The following is a 5806-nucleotide window of genomic DNA, read 5'->3' on the forward strand; positions in this document are numbered from 1 at the left end:
TCCTAAAAAATGTTTAACATAAAACTTTCGTGACTGTAGGAATTCATATTCTTGATTCTTTCGGTAAAGTCACGTACTTTTTTTTAATAATATAAAAAAACCCACGACGTTTCGATTGCAACACAAGCGGTCTTCATCATGCTTTTATAGGTGTTATCTTGGTTTGTATTGATGGTGGTTGCCCATCCAAGCATTTGAAGTTCAACCATGCTTTTCTTCCAAGATCTGAGATGATTGGATGCATTTCGGTTTATTTGGTCAAAGGTGGTCTATGGACATCTGTGTAAAAGAGCTTCGTAGGTCATTACATTACTCAATTATAAATAAAGATCCTGGTTGTGTGTGTTATTATACCTGTATGTTCTGCAATAACTTCACACAGTCGTTAAAATGCTTTCCTGTGTCCCTCTGCCGCCATTTGCCCGTGGCCCACGCAGCTCATTGACAGGAATTGGAAACTGGAATCTCTGCAGGCAGAGATTCAGTGGTATCAACGTGTAGTGGCGGAGCTGCACGCTGAGCTGGCGCCCTACCGCGACAACGAGCAGAGTGCACACTCGGAGCAGCAGCATCTGCAGAGCGAGGTGGAGGTGAGTGCACAGCACTCGCGCATCGCACACACACACACACGTATATAATTTGCGTTTAACGTAAATAATAGATTCATGCACACACGATTCAGTGTATTATGATAATGATGAGCTGGTCTAACCATCACGTTAAGCCGTCATGGTCCCCGTTTACAAATACAGACAATTTCATTATTGCTGGACACAGTGATAACGATGCGAATGATTTAGCACCTTTCTGTACACCGGGGCATCTCAGAGCGCTTTACATCACATCTCATCTCAACACATGTGAAAGGGCACCCCCAATGACAGATGTCCTGTGGGCACAAGGTGACTCAGCACCTGGTGTGCAATTGGCATTTGTCTGCCAGTAGGGGGTGCTGATTGTTGTGTGTAATCCCAGTTGAGCTGGTAGAAGTACTGAGTTGTGTGTAGTGTCTAATGGGTCAGTATGTCCACAGCTTGTCACGGTTGAGGAGGAAGAGGACATCTCTGGCTGCTCACTGGAGCCCGGCATTCAAGAAGCCTCCCAAGACCTGCCCCCCCAGGCCTCGAACACCCTCTGAGCATCTCACAGCCCCCCACACTTCCAGCACCACCCACCCCCACCAGCACCTCCCCTTCCTTACAAGGCATCGCGTTTTAATAATAAATATTTGTATCTAATACTATCGCCTCGTCTCAATTCTTTTGAGTGTTTGGGACACGCGAGTGGCTCACATTTATAATGCTAAGGGCTGTCTACATCCACAGTGTGGCTGTTGCGGAGCTTCTAGAAACCAAATGTGAGGCAGAGTTCTGTGTCCCTTGGGTAATGCCAGCCCTCCAAGGGGTTTGCACTGAGTTTGAGTTGGGGGCGACAAGCACAAGGTTGTGGAGGTGGTGATGGTGGTGGAAATTTAGGAGGATGGCAAGGAGGAGATGCCCATCAATAAACTAGTTGGCCACGGTGAAGCCAGCAACCATAGTCGTTCCTACGTCCCCTGATGTGAGCGGCAGTGCTGGAGGGCAGTTCCACAGTCTCAGACGGACGTGGATACTCATTACCATAATCGCACAGTTATCTTACCTTGGGCAAAGTATTTCAACCAAGAGATTCAGATAGAAATCATCTGTGTGAATAATGTAATTTCTAAAGCAATAATTACCTTCTATATTATATCCCATATAAATATATAAAATTAAGATGATGCTGAAATTGTGATGTTTGCCTAATATGTGAAACTGCCCTACATGTAGTGCCAAACACTGACGCTCTGAAAAATATTTCTGCAGCAAATCTGTAGCCCTATCCCTAACTCCAAGCCTGAATAGACTATGGAATATATGAAAACTCAATGTCCAATTCACAAATTCGGAGGCATCATCACAGCGATGCACCAACTCTACTTCTTACACAATGATCTGGCTCAACCACCTCAATCCAATATAGTTGTTGCTCTACATAAACGTCGACCATACGAAGAACATGACTCCAACCCCTGTTCGTCCCCTTGTGCTAATTCATTGCTCAAGACAATGCGTTTCCATGTAGTTCTCCCCTCTTCGGGTTTTGAGAGATCCTTCTTCCCATGATGTGTCCCCAGGTTGTGTACGTCACAGATGGCAACTCTTATCCTCGTACATGGACGGTCACGTTGCGTCCCTTGTCTCCTCCCATCACCCATCACTTGCCATCCCTCCCCCCCCACCCCAATGTAATCACTCAAAACCAACTGTGATTGACTGCAGCAGTGTTTTTAACAGACACCAGTCGTGTTACGGCTATTGGTGTTGTTATCGTTTATTGTAATAAACGCATTGCCTCCAGGAGAAGTCTCGCTCTACGTTCATACCCACAACACAGGCGCAAAATACATTACAGAAGTTATGTTAAGCAGCAGCAAAGTTTGAGTGATAGCTCATCTGACACTGACTCCTCTCACAACGACCAACTTTCCGAATACTCATTCAGTAGTAAGACTCTTAAATTGACGGAGAAAGCTCTCGTCAGAATCCCCTATTTTGATCCACACAATAGGAACAGAAACATACACTCATATCACAACAGTCGAAGTGGAGGCAATGATCAGAGGTCTGAGGAAGTTGGACGAGAAAACAAGTGCTGAAAAGAAGGTTACATGAATATTCTATACCATGGGTAAAGTCGCTACCATACAAGGTTAGGAATTATTTCAAACAACTCAGCCTAACAGTGATTACGAAGTTTGGAGAATATTCAACACTGAGGGGTTTAATGCTGCCAAATTTATGACCCAGTGCGTAAACGAGGAGTGTATTACGCAGGTGATGTTGATCAATACCACGAAGGTGACAAAATGTTCAAGATTGTTTTTTTAATCCTTGAGTCCAGAGATTACAGAAATTGTGGGTATGGTTTTGGACCCAGAGACGGCCTCCTTACACCACATACAGAATAGGGTTCACACGGCATGGCTATATAGAATTAGGAGCCATAATTCGGACAAAACACAGGGAGAGAGATAATGCACCCCGCCATCTAGAGGGAAGTAAAAATCACGTGAGCAGCTACAGCACCTCACACCAAGCCCCACAACACAGAGTTAGTTAGTTCATAGTTAATTTATTTGGTATAGCCCTGTGAGCCATTCGGCTCTTGAATCGGGTGCAACCGCAACAAACAAAAAACATGAACAAGAAAACATCTTAAAGTGAGTATGTGACTGTGCAAACAGAAAATACAGGAAAAAAATATCAAAATATTCCTGAAATAGCACCGTACACCAACGCTGTGTGCAAAAATCCCAGTGGGATGCAAGTCAAATAACAACAACAACCACAAGACAACTAAGATTAAAGCCATCAGTCTAACTCCGTGCTACAATAAACAAAAACATGGCCAAAACAAAAAAAAACTTTTCGAAATCACCAAAATAAAAGCCATAAATCCAATGTAACAGTGATCATAGGGACTGTGACCGAATTTTTAAGAATAAACTACATAAATAAATTATAACACCAAAATCTAGAGCCATATTTTAGGCCACTGAATAGCAGTGGCAGCTAGGGTTGTACAACTCCTCTAGAGCAGTTTTGAGTGAAGATATCATAGGTAGTGATTCAAGTTGCAGTTTATTGGCAATAGCATTCCAGACCCTGGGGGCATCAATAGCAAAGGCCCTTCCTCCAGTTTTTGTACGGCAATAGGGAATGTGAAGCTGGTAAATGAGCGAAGACCTGAGGTCAAATTTGTTCTTTGAAACAGAGAGGAGATCCAGTAGGTAGTCTGCGGAATTTTTTTTCAGAGAGGAGCAAGCACCCACGAACTACCAACATAATTACACGCAGAGATGGCAAGGTAACAATCCAGCGAGAGAGTGGCACACCAATCCGAGGCAACCACAGCGCACAAAGACAGGTAATTATTGGAATTTCAGGGTGTGGAAGCCAAGAGCGGAATCATACCAGCACCCCATGCCACGACAAACTCAAGGTTAAACACAATCTGCCCATTCCCCCTTCGATACCCCCACCCGGCTATACCAGGAGGGAGTAGAGAAACAGGAAAGGAAACAAAAATGGACTCAACTCAGATACAAAATGTGGCACAAACACGTGGTGAATCACCCACATTAATTGAGAATGAGCTGCCAGTGAGAGCACTGCCCACTGAATTACTGAAAAATAGTTTTTCATCCAAAGGCCGATGCCTGCATTCCTCAGGGCGTGTCCCTGTAGCACGTTCCTCTGCCCCATCCATCGTACAATCATGCAAATCCGCGAGACAATGGGCGACTTTTCCAATTACCTGGCGATTAGGTTTTACTCCCCATCCCTGCGGTTTATCATCTCCTGTCGGATGTAGATCGGAGTGCTGAAATGGGGGAAGGGAAGATTCACAATGGATCGGGAATTATGTTGAAACCCAGCACACCCAAAAGCACAAAAGGGGGGAGGACCCAACGGGGCACGGAATCGAATCGACTCATCGAGTTAAATGTACGGATCAATGAGTGGTGGCCCACTTTACTCCAGTGACCCGGGTGCTGCTGCGGGGTCCACTTTCTGCCGCCCCCCTTCTCTCTCCCCCCCCCCCTTCTCTCTCCCCCCTACTGCCGAGGCCTATATAACCTCGTGCCACGGCAGATCTCTCGCCTACTTCAGCAGTTTTTTTCTTGCTGTGGTTGTCCCACCTGATGGGAGGGACTTGATCACATCAGCCGCGTCACAGGAAGTAAGATGTGGGGATGGCTGTCATTTTTAAAGGGGTCTGAGTAATTGACCATACACAAGGAATCGGTTATAATCGACTTGGTAATCGAATCGTTCCAGCTTTAGTACTCGCGCATATAATACACTAGCTGTACTACGCAGCTTCTCCTGGGACTTGGATCCACCACGTCCGGCCGCCTTTGTCTTCCCAGTGGCGATGTTTACACACCACAGCAGTTACTCGTTTTGAGGCTGAGTCGACGTAGGGGAGGCCCAGGACCGGTTAAAATAATCGTCACTGGTAGTGGCCGTGAGCGGGAATCGAACTCGGGTTGCCGGATTCGTAGCGCAGCGCGCTAACCACTACACGACAATGCGTTACGCTTCCACATGTGCGGGTCACGTGACAGATTTGACCTCAGCTCACTTGCCATACAAAAAATTAAATGCATTATTGAGCTCCCCCCCCACACACAAAAAAAGTGTATTTTCATAACTTTTGCATGGTGTAGAGTCTGGAAAGTACCCACATGGTAAATTTCAAGTTTGTTGCATGTCGGGAAGTACGCTAAACATTTTGAACAGACTCATATTTACAACTTTTATAAATATGGAGATAACACAAAATAATCATTACCACATTTGCGTTTGTTTGAGCATTCAGTGTCTCAAACCGACGCTGGTGAACTGCCAGATATTTGCAGGCAAGGATGCTCTCTGTTCGTTACAGGTCCTAGTTCTATGCAAAACTGTGGAATACTTCACAAAAAGTCATCATGAGCTTTGCAAAGCTGAAAACCATTCTGGCGTTTGCTCGTGTTGAACCAATGCTGCTGAAATAAAAATCACGGCCAGAAAGGCCGTAGGCTTTCACGACCAATATTATTCATAATAAACGTTTTTGGGTTAGATCGCATTATTCATAAATGTGTCGTAACCCTCCACTACCCGACACGGCCAATCAGTAAAAAATGTGTCACATTGACAAAAGAGAAATAGATCACTCCTTCAGCCCACCGGTGTGTTGAAGAGTGAATCCACAACATTTACAATTTTTGAGT

General features: G+C 45.0%; 1 long non-coding RNA gene across 1 annotated transcript; it reads left to right on the forward strand.

The window, feature by feature from the left end:
- The first annotated feature begins 438 nt into the window (after positions 1 to 438).
- On the forward strand, positions 439 to 1238 carry LOC142922744 (uncharacterized). The gene is made up of 2 exons (XR_012940269.1): positions 439 to 590; positions 1034 to 1238. It is a non-coding gene; the product is annotated as an uncharacterized LOC142922744 (long non-coding RNA).
- The last annotated feature ends 4568 nt before the right edge of the window (positions 1239 to 5806 follow it).

Source organism: Petromyzon marinus, unplaced genomic scaffold (assembly GCF_048934315.1).
Source record: "Petromyzon marinus isolate PM22_M1 ecotype Great Lakes invasive population unplaced genomic scaffold, UKy_Petmar_22M1.pri1.0 PM_Scaffold_159, whole genome shotgun sequence".
NCBI lineage: Eukaryota > Metazoa > Chordata > Hyperoartia > Petromyzontiformes > Petromyzontidae > Petromyzon > Petromyzon marinus.